Consider the following 16945-nt stretch of genomic DNA (forward strand, 5'->3'; position numbering starts at 1 on the left):
AGGTTTCCGCTCTCTGTAGGAGGCCAGACCGTATCCTTTAGTTGGCATTGTTGCGGTTGTTTGTCTTCTTCTCGTCTTGACTGGCGCCACTCGTTTCGCAAGCTTTGCCTGTCCACTAGTGGCAGCAGCGGCGGTTATCGATGTGTAGTAACTGTTGCCCTATCTTTGGGGCGACGTGATTGTTTTTCCATGTCGTGTGAGTGTGGCAGTTCGGTTGGGGACTCAGGAGGAGCCAGGTCCGCACAGTGCGCGAACCCGTCAGGACCGCTGGCGGCGCGTATGTACTGCCGGATAGAAGGCCTGTGGTCACGAGGGTGCACGACCTCGTCGTAAACCGGATCCTGCAAGTTTTAAGTTGAGTGCATTTGGGTTCAAGTAGAGAAACCTCCGCCATTGTGAGATCTTGCGATTCTGCAGTGACTTGGGTTCGTGTTGCTGCTCGTAGTGTTGCCGAGGCGAAGAGCAGCGAGTGGAGTACAGGGCTATTACAAATGATTGAAGCGATTTCATAAATTCACTGTAGCTCCATTCATTGACATATGGTCACGACACACTACAGATACGTAGAAAAACGCATAAAGTTTTGTTCGGCTGAAGCCACACTTCAGGTTCCTGCCGCCACAGCGCTCGAGAGCGCAGTGAGACAAAATGGCGACAGGAGCCGAGAAAGCGTATGTCGTGCTTGAAACGCACTCGCATCAGTCAGTCATAACAGTGCAACGACACTTCAGGACGAAGTTCAACAAAGATCCACCAACTGCTAACTCCATTCGGCGATGGTACGCGCAGTTTAAAGCTTCTGGATGCCTCTGTAAGGGGAAATCAACGGGTCGGCCTGCAGTGAGCGAAGAAACGGTTGAACGCGTGCGGGCAAGTTTCACGCGTAGCTCGCGGAAGTCGACGAATAAAGCAAGCACGGAGCTAAACGTACCACAGCCGACGGTTTGGAAAATCTTACGGAAAAGGCTAAAGCAGAAGCCTTACCGTTTACAATTGCTACAAGCCCTGACACCCGATGACAAAGTCAAACGCTTTGAATTTTCGTCGCGGTTGCAACAGCTCATGGAAGAGGATGCGTTCAATGCGAAACTTGTTTTCAGTGATGAAGCAACAATTTTTCTTAATGGTGAAGTGAACAGACACAATGTGAGAATCTGGGCGGTAGAAAATCCTCACGCATTCGTGCAGCAAATTCGCAATTCACCAAAAGTTAACGTGTTTAAAGTTTACGGCCTCTTTTTCTTCTGCGAAAAAAACGTTACAGGACACGTGTATCTGGACATGCTGGAAAATTGGCTCATGCCACAACTGGAGACCGACAGCGCCGACTTCATCTTTCAACAGGATGGTGCTCCACCGCACTTCCATCATGATGTTCGGCATTTCTTAAACAGGAGATTGTGGAAAACCGATGGATCGGTCGTGGTGGAGATCATGATCAGCAATTCATGTCATGGCCTCGACGCTCTCCCGACTTAACCCCATGCGATTTCTTTCTGTGGGGTTATGTGAAAGATTCAGTGTTTAAACCTCCTCTACCAAGAAACGTGCCAGAACTGCGAGCTCGCATCAACGATGCTTTCGAACTCATTGATGGGGACATGCTGCGCCGAGTGTGGGAGGAACTTGATTATCGGCTTGATGCCTGCCGAATCACTAAAGGGGCACATATCGAACATTTCTGAATGCCTAAAAAAACTTTTTGAGTTTTTGTATGTGTGTGCAAAGCATTGTGAAAATATCTGAAATAATAAAGTTATTGTAATAACCCTGTACTCGGGGAAGGCGGATCTGATTAGCTTTCCAGGACTTCTAATTACTATTTATTGCATTCAGTTTGCGATTACTTGTTAAGTTCAACCAGCGGTATGTTTCCTGCATCGTGGCCGCTAACGCCCCAGTTACCTGCCATGGGGGTTAGTGTATGTAACGGCAGTGTACGTTTCCTCCCCTTGCCGCTGTTGTCCAGTGAGGCGTGTAGTTTTGACAGCTTTCTTGATTGTAGGCTCGTTGGCGATTCTTCTACGCTGGTGGTGGTGATTCCTTTCTCGCTCCGGGCGCTCTAAGCACAATATTCTGCAGGCGCAATCCAGACTACCGGTTCTGCCTTTGGTGTGTTTTTACATCTTTGCATTTGGATTATTGGACGTCAGGTAGCCTGTCATCTGTTAGACTGCCACTAGTCTGAGTTACCATCTTGTGAAGTGAATGTAACTCTTGACTGCCTATCTCATCACTCACGAAAGTGTTTTTTGCCGGACCTACTCAGAGGTCGATTCCTGGTGCACCATCTGTGACTGGCCCTTATCTTTTATTATTTTATTTACTGTTTTATTGTATATTTCTAAATTTTTTTATATAATTGCCATTCTTGGCGCTACAGCAGGTTTAAATGATTGTGCTACCAAGTTTACCATCATTTGTCTCACCTGTTTGATGATCAGTTGTTTGTCCTTTTAAACTAACTTTTGCAAGTTGTATTTGCTGTTTTACGTATGCTTTTTTAAATATTTTATATAGTTGCCATTCTTGGCGTTACAGCAGGTTTAAATGGTTCTGCTACCAAGTTTACCATCATTTTGTCTCACGAATTTGGTGATCAGTTGCCACTCTTTTTAAATTAACCTTGCTATTGCATTGCGGTTTTACAGTATGTTTTTTTTTTTTTAATAATTGCCGTTCTTGGCGTTAAAGGCCTTCAGCCGTGACTGTAGTTACTTGCCTTAAAATTCTAATTGGCATCACACCGGCTTGGTTTTAAAACATTATTCGCTGTGTCATTTAGTAAATTGTAACGCACTGAAAGCACTATTAATTGCACAGTTGTTTATTCCTTCATTAATAACGTGTGATATTTTATTTATTGCTGAGTCTGGAATTACCGTTTTAAAATAAATGTGTGTAACTGTAAGAGACAACCAACAGTAACTGATTACGGCCCCGTCCACAATCGTAACCGAATCCTGCCTTCCTTGACTACCAGGTTTCACTGTTGGTGGCTTCGTAATGGTGTGGGCTGTGTTTGCATGGGATGGACTGACTCCTCTGGCCCAACTGAACCGATCATTGACTGGAAATGGTTATCTTCGGCTACTTGGAGACCAATTGCAGCCAAACAATGGTGGAATTTTTGTGGATGACAGTGCACTGTGTCACCGGATTGTTCGCGATTGGTTTGAAGAACATTTTTTACAACTCGAGTCAATGATCTGGCCACCGAGATCGTCTGACATGAATCCCATCCAGTGCTTATGGGACATAATCGAGGGGTCAGTTTGTGCACAAAGTTGTGCACCGGCAACACTTTCGCAATTGTGTACGGCTACAGATGTAGCGTGGCTCAATATTTCTGCAGTGAATTTCCAGCAATTTGTTGAGTCCATGCCAGTGCCCTACGCCGGGAAAAAGGAGGTCCGACACTATATTAGGAAGTATCCTATGCACTGTGTAGCACCAGTACATCTCGAGGGAGTCAATCTGCGAGGAAACTGCGAACTAAAGGATGAAGGCCGTGTTGGTCCACAGAGAAAATGTTGGTGTGAGTACGTAACGCTACGGGAAAACCGTCGCGCTGCGGTATGCAGTGGATTCCTACACGCAAGGGAAGTCCACATTCCGCCTTCAGAACTCGAGTGTGAAGCAACGGGATGGAAACTGGAACAGGGGCGGTTTCGCAAACACATAACGCCTGGATCGGAAGCACTCATATTGAATTAAATGAATTTTTGGAGTGGAAATAACTGGTAGAAATAGGAAGTAGTAATGTTGTTCGTATGAAGGTTGAAGATCAGTATAATACGGTAGTGATTGCCCTTTGGTACACAGAACAGGTCAGAACACTGCTGCAGAGGCAACGAAAATAACATGCCAGATTCAAAAGAATGCAAAATCTCCAAGACTAGGCACCGACGCTCGAATTATAATAATAATGATAACGTCGTGTGACACAGCAACCTGGTGCAAGTATTTCAGTTCGAAGCCACTTCGGCAACTTACGTGTCCGTCAGCCACCAGCAGCCGGATTTCGCCCAACGGTCAGCCATCTAAGTACTAACCCAGCCCGAAGTTGCTTAATTTCGGTGATCGGGCGGTAACTGGTGTTACCAACGTGGCGAGGCCGTTGGCAGTGAAGTTGGAAACTCAGCACGGACTTCAGTGCGAGATGCTTTCAGTAGCTTGCAGAAAGAAACTCTATCTGGAAACCAGATGGAAAATCCGAAGAGATTTTGGTCGTACGTATGTGTAAAGTACAGCAGCGGAGAGACACAAGAGTTTCAGTGTGCGATGCCAAGCGTAATATTTCCGATGACAATATGTAACACTATTATTCAATCACTCATCTAAATTTATAAAAAAGTCTTTAAATGTTATTGCAACATAACTCTGATACGCAAATACTATTTGTAAAGTGATGTTAGCGTGCATTGCTAATGTTTACTTGTAACTTACGTAAATAAATATGTGACATGTATAATTTACTAAATAATATTTTATTATGGATTAATGAAATGAAGCCGCGCGGTCTGAGGCGTCTTGTAACGGTCCGGGCGGTTCCCCCCGTCGGAGGTTCGAATCCTCTCTCGGGCATGGGTATGTGTGTTTAAGTTAGATTAAGTAAGCTTAGGGACCGATGACTTCAGCAGTTTGGTCCCAGAAGACCTTACCACAAATTTCCAATCACATGAAAATGTTTGTGTGTGTGTAATTTTAAATGTTTGTGCAAATTGTGATTTTACACACATTGGGACAATCTGTGGGATATGTGTTATGCTAAAGGTTGGTTGGTTTGGGGAAGGAGACCAGACAGCGTGGTCATCGGTCTCATCGGATTAGGGAAGGATGGGGAAGGAAGTCGGCCGTGCCCTTTCAGAGGAACCATCCCGGCATTTGCCTGGAGTGATTTAGGGAAATCACGGAAAACCTAAATCAGGATGGCCGGACGCGGGATTGAACCGTCGTCCTCCCGAATGCGAGTCCAGTGTCTAACCACTGCGCCACCTCGCTCGGTGTTATGCTAAAGATGGAGTACTGTTTTACTGTACGGAAGGTACTGTGGGAATTGTAGAAGTTGGCTGTAGAGTGAACATGAACGAAAAGATACAGTCTGTATGCAGCACTAAGATTCATCTTGGAATAAACGTCTTCTCATGAAATTTTAATCACCAGCTTTCCCCTCCGAAAGCGAAAATATTTTGTTGAAGCCAACCTACATGAGGATAAATTGTCATCATTATAAAATAAGAAGTCACAGTTCATGTGGAGAGATTTAAGCGTTGGTTTTTTGCCGAGAGCTGTTAGAGAGTGGATTGGTAGAGAAATAGTCTGAAGGTGATTCGATGAACCCTCTGCCAGGCGCTCAATTGTGTATGGCAGAATAGTCACGTAGACGTAGATGTAATGGGGAAAAGACGAGTGAAATAAAATTCTGTTCTGCACGTAAAAGCGTGAAAGCCATCGACTGCTTTTGAAACTGAACAAGTGTGTTGACACAAGGTTAAAAAAATGGCTCTGAGCACTATGCGACTTAACTTCTGAGGTCATCAGTCGCCTAGAACTTAGAACTAATTAAACCTAACTAACTTAAGGACAGCACACACATCCATGCCCGAGGCAGGATTCGAGCCTGCGACCGTGGCGGTCGCTCGGCTCCAGACTGTAGCGCCTACAACCGCACGGCCACTCCGGCCGGCGACACAAGGTTATGAACCTATTTTGTAGCCTCAAACATACGCCAGACACTTGACATTGCCATTAATAGCGTAACCCGACTACTGTTTCAATTTTCGGAGACGGCAAAAGTTTCGTAAGGCGCACCAAAAGGGAGGTGGTTACTAGAAAGTAACACAAACGAAATTTTCCCTAGAAGATTACTGCAAACATCGTACAAAGCTGCCTCAAAGTGCACTACATTGTGCTTATAGGCTCAGTCTACGCAAGACAGATGTATACATCGTAGCCTCTTAGTGGATTGAACGAAGGTCGTTCAGTAAGTAATGCCCCACATTTTTTTCCCCAGAACATACAATATTTATTGTTAAGAGTCAGAATTTGATGACAATATACATCAACATGTCTTGTCCATGTCCTATTTTTCTACGTAGTCTCCATCACGTTCTATGGACGTACGCCAACGTTGTGGAATAGCCTGTATTCCCTGCTGGTAAAAGTCCTTGTCCTGTAGGCGTAGCTATGTTTTCACTGCATGACTGTCACTCTCGTCATCATCAAAGTGTGTTCCCCGTAGAGAATCTTTAACCCTTTGTTGCCTGACGGTACTTAAAAGTACCAGTAAGTTTTGACTCTCATTATTTTCTCGTGGTGCAGTTTCGTGATCTGAGAGCCTGTCGGTGCGTAACAGTAACTCTGCTCTACTGTTTCATAGTTGTTATTGTGCAATACATAGACCTCTCTGGCGGTCAGAGCTTGAAATTGTTTTTCGCGCGCTGCTGTGAAAACAGAAGATTGTATGTGCTTGTTTCCATGGTGTTGCCTGAATTTGTGCGCAATTTATTGAAACTTCCATTGAGTTTTCCATTGTACGTACTTACCTTCTTTGTTTTTTTGTAACAGTTTGAAGCATTACGTTACAAGTGAATGAGATAAAGTGGAAAATATAAGGCGGACTAATTAGTACCGTCAGGTTGTGCGAACACTTTATTGTAGCAGCAACGCGTTACCTCTCACTAGTTGTTCTGCCCACTTTTTCTCACACAGAAATCCGTAAATACATTTGCCTGTGGAACAATTAGAAAAAACAGGAAAGGCTTGCCAGGGAATTTACCTAAAGAAAAATGTCTAAATCAAATCACAGAGTGTCATCTTTAGAACTAACAGTATTTCAATGGAAGGAAAATAAAGTAGTGTATTTTGCGTCAAACTTCCATAGCACCGAACAGAGCGTAGTGACAAGAAAACAGAAAGATGGAACTAGTATGACTATACCATGTCCAGTTATTGTATGTGATTACAATAAAAAGATGGGTGGTGTGGATCATGCAGACAGATTACGTTCAACTTATGGTCTTGACAAGCGATCAAAGAAATGGTGGCACCGTCTCTTCTGGGGAGCAATAGAAATTGCTTTTGTCAATGCTTACGTCATTTTCAGTGATTTACATGGGGCACTGCCACTGCTGGAATTCAGGCGTGCTGTGGCACTAGGGCTAATGAATGAACAGCAAGTGCCAAATCTCAAAAAGAGAAACTCTGGTAAAGATGAAATAACTCTCCCAAAGAGAAGGAAGGATAACTTTTCTGTTCCGAAGGATGTACGTCTTGGCAACCGAGGAAACCATTTTATAGTGTTCAGTTGTAAAAGAGGACGATGCAAAATGTGTGCAATAAATAAAATTCAGTCGAGACCACATTCACAATGTAGTATATGTAAAGTGTATTTGTGCTGCAATGAGAAAAAGAACTGTTTCCTACAATTTCATGAGGTATCACTAAATATGTGATATGTATATACTGTCAAAAATGTATAGCCAAGTTACTATGTATTGTGAAGTTGCTCTAGAATAAATTTATGCGAAATTTAAAAAAAAATTCAGAAATATCATATTTCTGTTAATTTTCTAATGTAAAAATATTTAATATTTATGTGGAATAAAGTACAAGTTATAAAAATTGGAGCATTTTTCTGCGCATGTTGTGATTCTGTCCATGGAGTCTGACGGTACTTCTGAGTACCAGGAGAGAAAAAAGTTGCAAAAAATAAAATAAAATTTTACAAAAAATCCTACCGTCATTTGAGGCCACAATAGCATAAATTCTGCAAAGAAAATGTTAAAAAGTAAAAATTTTCTTATGTCAGGAAACAAAGGGTTAAGCTCGAACAATTCAGATGAAATGGCCTTTCTTTTAATTTTGTGGTCCGCTGTGAGCATTCGTGGAACCCATCGTGAGCCCCTCTTTGAGTATCCGAGAGTCTCCATCATTGCAGACGCACTTCCAATGGTGACCGACAACTGTAGAGCCAATTGTCGAGTTGTGATGCTCCGGTCGTCACGAATAATGGCAACCGTACCATTCAGCATGTCTGGAGCAGTGGCTGTGACAGGACGTCTGGAGCGTGACTGATCATGGAGCTCTGTTTCTGCATTTCCTGATGCTGTAACTTTCTTTACACGTCGCCCAACTGTACTCCTATCAACTGCAGCCTCGCCATATATTGCACACAAACGCTTATGGATGTTCACTACGGTTTCTTTTTCTGCACACAAGAATTCAATAACAGCACCCCACTTGTAAAGTGAGTCGTATGTAGACGCCATTTTGACTCTGTACTACGGCTCTGCCATCTGCCAGAAAGGTTCGAAACTTCACCGGGGCACAGAACAGACAAATGTGAAGCACCAACAAGGACGTCTATCTATGTATCCTAAGGGCGTTTTAAAAAAAATATGGGGCATTATTTATTGAACGACTCTCGTAATATAATTCAATGGTTCACGTCTTATCAAGTAAATCTTAAGTATTTTCATGTGGAGGTATGGTGGAAGTCGTGAACAAAGGAAGAATGCAATATAATAAATTTGCGAGGACCAAACGTTTGATAAGTTCATTATAATGTTTGAGGAGACAATATACATAATATTACCCGTTGCGGGTATATACACTCTAAGAGCAAAATAAATAACAGCAAAAAACGAAGAAGTTATGCAAATTGGTTGCAAACATGATGTTCAAACAGGTATGGACGGAAAATGCAAATATGGAAACTATGGCGGCGCGTGGATGAATGTGTGATGCTGCAGTGCAGCTTCACCTCGCAGCTGGCAAGGATACTAAACACGGCTAATGATTCTCATCCTATCTTTTTAATAGAAAACAGTGTGTGTTCGTATCAGTCTTACCACATAACAATAGTCATTCAAAATATGAAACTATCAGACAAGGGGTACCCCATGGATCTTTTTAGGTCCCTTGTTGTTCCTATTATATATTAATGGCCTTCCATACGCAGTGGCACAAAATGCGAAATTGGTCTTATTTGCAGATGATACAAGTATTGGTATAAAAAACAGTAATGAAATATTTGTAAGTATCAATGGGTGGTTCACAGCAAATTGATTGTCACTGAATTTTGACAAGACCCACTACACGCAGTTTAGTACCTCACAAAGAATACCTGACTCTATAAGTATAATGTATTCAAACAATGAAATTAAAGCTGTAGACAGTGTCAAATTTTTTGGGCTACAAATTGACCACAACCTAAATTGGAAAACTCACACTCTAGACTTGATGAAGCGCCTAGTTCAGCTACATCTGCAGTACGCATGATAGCAGAAATAGGCGATTTAAAAATGAAAAAGTTTGTTTATTCGGCCTACTTCCATTCACTAATGAGTTATGGGGAAACTCCTCTCATAAAGAGAACATTTTCAAAATTAAGAAACGAGTCATTAGAATTATATCTGTTGTCAGTCCTAGGTCATCATGCAGAGACCTCCCCACCCTTTGCATCACTCTCTCCAACACTATGTTGAAGAGTACGAAAATCCTTTTGTAATAACATTTGAAAATGAAGAAAACTGTTGGACGTCCTGAAGGGAAAAATGAAAAATATTTTTGCATCTCCACTTAAGTGGCACTAATTTCATGTTTAGTTTGCTGAGAACCAATATGACTGAAGCAAGCAACACTCTTTCGCTGTCAGAATTACTGATTCTTTTCGTAATGAAATTCAAGCAAACGCAACTCTTTAACTGTTTTAATTGACTGTTCCAAGACATTAAAAGCCAGTTAACCACGAAAACAGTAACATCGGGACCGTTCTATGTAAGCAAGTAAATCTAGTAACCAACCAACTGCGGCTTTTCAGTTATTTTAGTGTATTAATGGAATAATCATGTGGAATGTAAAGTGAGCAGGACACACGTCAATTAACTCGTATGCTGAACAGCAATCACTTTACAGTTAAAATATTAAGCAACATTTGGAGTTACTTTCGAAGCAGTACATGACTGTAGGAAAAGACGAAAGTAAATACAATCAGTCCAGAATAATATACTCTGGCGCTAGGGTACAAACACATTATCTTTAGTCCTACTCATGCAGCTACACTTGGTTTGTTTATTTTTTTATTTCCTTTCCGGCTACCAGTTTTTAAGCAGAAATTCGTCAAGGAATAGGAGTTGTCGAGGAAAAATGGTTTTAAATTAGATTTAAAACTTGCTTCGCTACTTATCAGACATTATGTTATTGGGCAAATGATCAAAAGTCTTTGTTGCTGTATATTGAACTCCCATCTGAGCCAGTGAAAGCTTCAAAAATGGATAATAAAGATCATTTTTCCCTCTAATGTTATAGGTATGTACCTCATCTTTCTCCTCAAATTATGATGGATTATTAATGACGAATTTCTTCAGCGAAAATATGTATTGTGACGGCGCAGCTAAAATGCCTAGCTCCTTGAAGAGGCACCTATATTACGTCCGTGGAGGAACGCCAGTGTTACTGCTCGGTTTGGTGCAATCAGTACTTTATAAGTGATGAGCTACCTCAGAAAATTGTTGCGTAGGACATTATTGAGTGTACATATGCACCAGTGGCTCACAAGTTCTCTCCTAACATTGTGGTGCGCCGAGGCAAGATAAGGCAACAAAGTAAAGGGCGACGTTCGAAATAGTAGTATGTGCCGTTAGGAGAAGGTCAGTTATCTACAGTCACATTTTCAAATTTTGAAAAAGTCAACAGAAGTCTTCTATATAATGATAAAAACATTAGCTTGACCAGACAGATACTATGACGTGACATGACGTATACAGCATTAATTAATAGTTGACGTTCACAAAAGTCTTTGTATAGGATGTAATCGACATGATAATACAATGGCAAAGGTATGAAGTAACATAGAGGATATTGTGTTGTTACTTTAAAAGACGACCTTGGGGAAGATCATTTCGGATTACGAAGTAATATAGGAACAATGTTGTCCTCTATGGTGAGAGATAATATAGTTTCTAGTTGTAATTGCTAGACACTAAGAGCTACGCGTTTTTTGTAGTTACTTGACGCAGTGTCGTGCAGTATCCTTCACCATGCCCATACGTTTTGATAACGCAAAACACGGCGGAGCGTTGTTTCAAATTCCTTCACTGTAGTCGCAATGTTGCCTCTGTGTAGCCTTCTACCTCTTTGATAGTTACTGAACTGGAAAATTAATTTCAAATAGAATGGATGCCAACGAACTTAAGAGCCAACTTTACCGAGGTAGATATTTTTAATGAAAAGCGCTATCTTTCACGATACAGACGTGCCCTAAGGTTCGTTGTATGAGCGCTTTAAAAAAAAAAAAAATTTAGTCTTGCTGGGCTGCAAACATCGTTCTACTGTGCCTCAAAATTGTGCCTCACAGTATCATTTTGTGAAAGACAAATGTGTTTGTCATTAGTGACCTACACTCTCTGATAACGTGAAATACTGTGAGCTTGTCTGGTACAATAGATAAACATCGAAGATGCAGTCTTATGCTCCCCCTGTCTTGACGCGCTGCACTTCGGGTATTTCGCCTTCTAGCGAAAGGCAGTTTCGTTTGCGTTGCGTGCTCTGTGGGCTTGCTAATGGTGGTTACCGCACCATCCTGGTGACTACATCTGAGGACAGCGCGGAATGCACACGGCCATGAGTGGGCGGCGGGACAGGATGGCCACGAGAGGAAATGAGGCGCTGCGAGGCGACAGGGGTGCCAACTGTAGCGCCAGCTCTGGCTGCATCTCTGACGTACGCACGCAGCGGCACGCGTCACCGCCGGCCGTCTGCGTTTGTTTACAATGCGGGTCAACAACAAACAAGTCGCCGCTAGCGCCGTCACTGAACGACGTTGACGTCCCAGTCTGTCCAAGTCCAAACGTCACGTAGACAGTCCATTGTTATCGGGGGTCCACTGCTTTCGTCATCTAATATTTGCTGGTGAAAACAAGGAAGCCTGACATTCGAAACTTAACCTGAGTGTTCTTGTTAGGTTACGAACCTAGTTTCCGCCCCGAAATGCACTCAAAGACAAAAGACTCTACGCTTCACAAAGGAATTATCCGAGTGGGACGGAAGTCGATAAATGTGACGTACATGTAGAGACAAACAAATACAATTTCAGAAAAACTGGATGATTTATTCAAGAGAAAGAGTTTCAGAAACCAAGCAAGTCAATAATGCGTACGTCAGCCTCTGGAGTTATTAGTCTTGCCGCTGATTGATGGAGTTGTTGAGTCCTGCCTCATTCATGGATGTGTGTGGTGTCCTCAGGTGAGTTAGGTTTAAGTAGTTCTAAGTCTAGGGGACTGATGACTTCAGATGTTACGTCCCATAGTGCTTTGAGCCATAGAGTTGTTGGATCTTATCCTGAGGGCTATCGGGCCAAATTCTGTCCAACTGGCGCGGTAGATTGTCAAAACGCCGAGCTGGTTGCAGGGTCCTGAGCACAATGCTCCAAACTTTTTCAGTTGGGGAGTAATCTGGTGATCTATCTGGCCATGATTACCTGCAATTCACAATTAAGTGCCTCGCAGAGGGTTCATCAAACCACTTTCAAGCTATTTCTCTACCGTTCCACTCTTGGGTGCCGTGCAGGAAAAAAGTACACGTAAATCTTTCTGTGCAGGTTGAATTTTTCTTATTTTATTATGATGATCATTTTTCCCTATGCAGGTGGGCGCAAATACAACACTCTCACACTCTGAAGAGAAAATAGGCGATTGAAATTTTATGAGAAGATCCTGTCACAACGAAAAACACCTTTCCTTTAATGACTCACCCAGTTCGTGAATCATATCTGTGCCGCTCTCTCCCCTATTTCGCGGTAGTACAGAATGAGCCGCCCTTCTTTGAACTTGTTCGCTGTCGATCAGCAATAATAAACTGTAGGTGTAATGTAGGCAGTCTCTTTAATAGACCTGCTGCATTTTCTCAGTCTTCTGCCAATAAATCATAGTCTTTGGTTTGCTTTCACCCACAACATTATCTATGCGATTGATCAAAGTTAAGTTATACATAATTGTAATTCCTGGGTATTTAGTTGAATTCACAGCCTTTAGAGTTGTGTGATTTATCGTGTAACCGAAATTTAGCGGATTCCTTTTGGGTCAGTTGCCGCTTTTCGCACCACATACACTGAAGAGCCAAAGACACTGATACACCTGCCTTATATCTTGTAGGGCCCCCACGACCATGCAGAAGTGCCGCAACATGATGTAGCGTGGACTTGACTAATTTCTCAAGTAATGCTGGAGGGAACTGACACCATGAATACTGCAAGGCTATCCATTAATGGAGATCTCTTATGAACAGCACGTTGCAAGGCATCCTGGATATTCTCAATAATGTCCATGTCTGGGGAGTTTGGTGGCCAGCGGAAGTGTTTAAATTGAGAACAGTGTTCCTGGAGCCACTCTGTAGCAATTTTGGACGTTTGAGATGTTGAATTGTTCTGTTGGAATTGCCGAAGTCCGTCGGAATGCACAATGCACATTGATGGATGCAGATGATCAGACAGGATGCTCACATACGTGTCACCTCTCAGAGTCATATCTAGACATGTCATGGGTCCCATATCACTCCAACTGTACATGCCCCACACTACCAGATAGCCTCCGCCAGCTTGAACAGTCCCCTGCTGACATGCATTGTCCATGGATTCATGAGATTGTCTCCATACCCGTACACGTCCATCCACTCGGTGCAATTTGAAACGAGACTCGTCCGACCAGGCAAGAGGTTTCCAGTCAACAACAGTCCAGCGTCGATGTTGACGGGCCCAGGTGAGGCGTGAAGCTTTGTGTCATGCAGTCATGAAGGATACAAGAGTGGGCCTTCGGCTCCGAAAGCTCATATCGATGATGTTTCGTTGAATGGTTCGCACGCTGACAGTAGTTGATAGACCAGCATTGATATCTGCAGCAATTTGTGGAATATTTTTATTTCTCTCACGTTAAACGATTCTCTTCAGTCGTCGTTGGTCCCGTTCTTGTAGGCTCTTTTTCCGGCCGTAGAGATGTCAGAGATTTGATATTTTACTGGATTCCTGGCATTCGGTACTCTCGTGAAATGGTCGCATACGAAAATCCCACTTCATCGCTACTTCAGAGGTGATGCGTCCCATCGCTCGTGCACCGACTATAACACCACGTTCAATTTCACTTAAATTTTAATAACCTGCCACTGTAGCAGCAGTAACCGATCTAACAACTGCGCCAGACACTTGCGTCTTACATAGCCGTTGCAGACTGCAGCACTGTGTTCTGCCTGTTACATATCTCTGTATTTGAATACGCATGCATATAACGGTTTATTTGGCGCTTCAGTGTAGTTATCTTGTCTAAATAGTTTCACAATTTGTTTCGATCATATGAGGACTTTATAAGATTGTGAATGGCAGTATCATCTACACACTGTCTGAGAGTGCTACTCAGATTGTCTCCTGTGTTGTTCGTGTAGATCAGAAACAGCAGAGGGCCTTGAGGAACACCAGATTTTACTTCTGTTTTACTCGATGACCTTCTGTCAGTTAGTATGAACTGTGACCTTTCTGACAGGACACCTCGAATGCTGGCCGGTGTAGCCGAGTGGTTCTAGGCGCTTCAGTCTGGAACCGCGCGACCGTTACGGTCGCAGGTTCGAATCCTGCCTCGGGCATGGATATGTGTGATGTCCTTAGGTTAGTTAGGTTTAAGTAGTTGTAAGTTCTAGGGGAATCATTACCTCAGATGTTATGTCCCATAGTGCTCAGAGCCATTTGAACCAAAAGCCACCTCGAATCCAATTCTACAGCTCAGACGATACTCCATAGGCACGCAATTTGATTGGAAGTCGCTTGTGAATATAGTGTCAAAAGCCTTTTGGGAACCTTGAGAGATTGCAGGGCACTCTCACTTCTGATTCGGTGTTATGCCGCTTCATGTTCTTAGAAAGATGATCTGTATTACGAGTTGACGCTGCAATGGCCAGTGCATTGTAGACAGGCAATAAAGCAGAGGATGGGCCCTTGTTAGGCAGGACGCCAATGAGACAACTGTGAGCATGCTGCGAATTTCCGTGGGACAGGTCACTAGCGCCCAGACGTCCAGACTCTTTAACAAAACTTATTTGTGAAAGCACGAGGCTTTTAGCGAGTTTATGGCCGTCCTTTCGAAACTTTGAAAGGGACGCACCAGGGGAGATAACAAGCTTTGTATGGAGGGGTGAGGTTCAATCCTGGTCATGCAAAAGACACGGCGTAAACGCATGGGAAAGAGACCGCGAAGCTGAATCTTTTTTCCTTTTCTCCCAATTATCTTTAAAGTCTCTGATTGGTCAAATCAGTGTATGCAGAGCAAGGAGTGCTCTCCGAGCTTTGCATGCTGCGCTCCAGCTCGTGATTGTCTTGTGCTAAAGTGGGGGGAAGTCTAAGATGTAAATGGGATTTTGCTATCGATGGGGAAAGCGGACAGAAAGAGAAGATCACTCTTCTACTGGCGCTTCGCTAGTAAAGAACTGCCGGTCTCTACCTAAACAGTGAGACATGTGTCCTTTGCTAGTGTCCAACTTAGAGCCTGTGCCAGTCACCTTCTGAACAATCAGAGGTACTGCTTACAGCATCACGCACACAATGTGTGAAGTGTTGGCCATCTAAACATTTGACTTATTTCGTCAACATAGTCATGGCACGGTGTCAAATCGGTTTGGCAGATCAACAAACGGGTCCACCTGCACACCGGTGTTTCAGAGGCTTATAGGGAAGTACCTGCGTTCCGAATTAATCAAACGTGAGATTGCTTACTTGAATTTCTCGGGTGCACGCCATTAATAACAGATTGTGGCCGTCCATGACTTCAGTCGCCGAACGCATCGAGGTGTGACGTCCTGACCAGCAGAAGGGTATAGCATAAGCTGCTACGGCGTAGGGCTATAATATATATTTCTCAGCACCCTGGTCTTTCGACCACATTCTTCTTTTTTTTAATAGTAGATTATAAATGCTTGATTGTGGGGTATTTTTTGTGCCATACCACGGATTCATGCGTATGAAGTCGGAGCGATTAGTGTTCTGGTTAGTGTCGTATGTCGATCCCCAGCTGATCACTTTGTCCACCCCATATTAGTGAAAGCGTTTGTGAAATTGAGAGATTCCAGGGCACTCTCACTTCCGATTCGGTGTTATGCCACTTTGTGTTCGTAGGGAATACTATCTTTACTGTGATTTGACTTCATACATTATGATAAAATGGTGGGCAGTAGTTTATGGTCATGTTGCGTGCTCTAGGGAAGGAAATACTGTATGCTTTACCTGCATTCATAGAAACAGGGTGCCGACTTAAACGACTGCAGTAAAAGCACAGCGTTGGTGGGCCAATAAAGCGCGTTTTTTCTGGGGAACGATGAGGAGACATTTCCAGACGGGTGCGTGCCGCGGTTGCATTGTGCAAAACACATTAACTTGGCGCCAGACGGGAGGCAAACGTCCGGGTATACGGCCTAGAGCCGAAAAGTCGCCAACAGCGCATTGTAGGCCGGTAATAAAACAGAGGATGGGCCCTTGTTAGGGAGCAAAACGTGTTTGTTAAAGCACGATGCTTTGGCGAGTTTATGGCCAATCTTTGAAAACTTTGAAATGGACGCAACAGGGGAGATAACAAGCTGTTTATGGAGGGCTGTGCTTCCACCCTGTTTTGTGTTTGCAAAAGAAATGGGAAATGCGTCGGAAAGAGGCTGCAAAGCTGAATCTTTTTTCCATTTTCTGCCAGTTAACTTTAAAGTCTCTGATTGGTCAAATAAGTCTGCAGTGCAAAGACCATGACTTCAGTAGCCAAACGCATCGTGGTGTGCCGCCTTGACGAGCACGAGGGTAAAGTATTTGCTGCTGCGACGTAGGGCTATAATATATATTTCTCAGCACCCTGTTCTTTCGAACCATAATTTTTTTTTTTTTTTTTTAATGGTGGAATATAAATGCTTGGTGGTCGCGTAG

Source organism: Schistocerca serialis, chromosome 1, assembly GCF_023864345.2.
Source record: "Schistocerca serialis cubense isolate TAMUIC-IGC-003099 chromosome 1, iqSchSeri2.2, whole genome shotgun sequence".
Lineage (NCBI taxonomy): Eukaryota > Metazoa > Arthropoda > Insecta > Orthoptera > Acrididae > Schistocerca > Schistocerca serialis.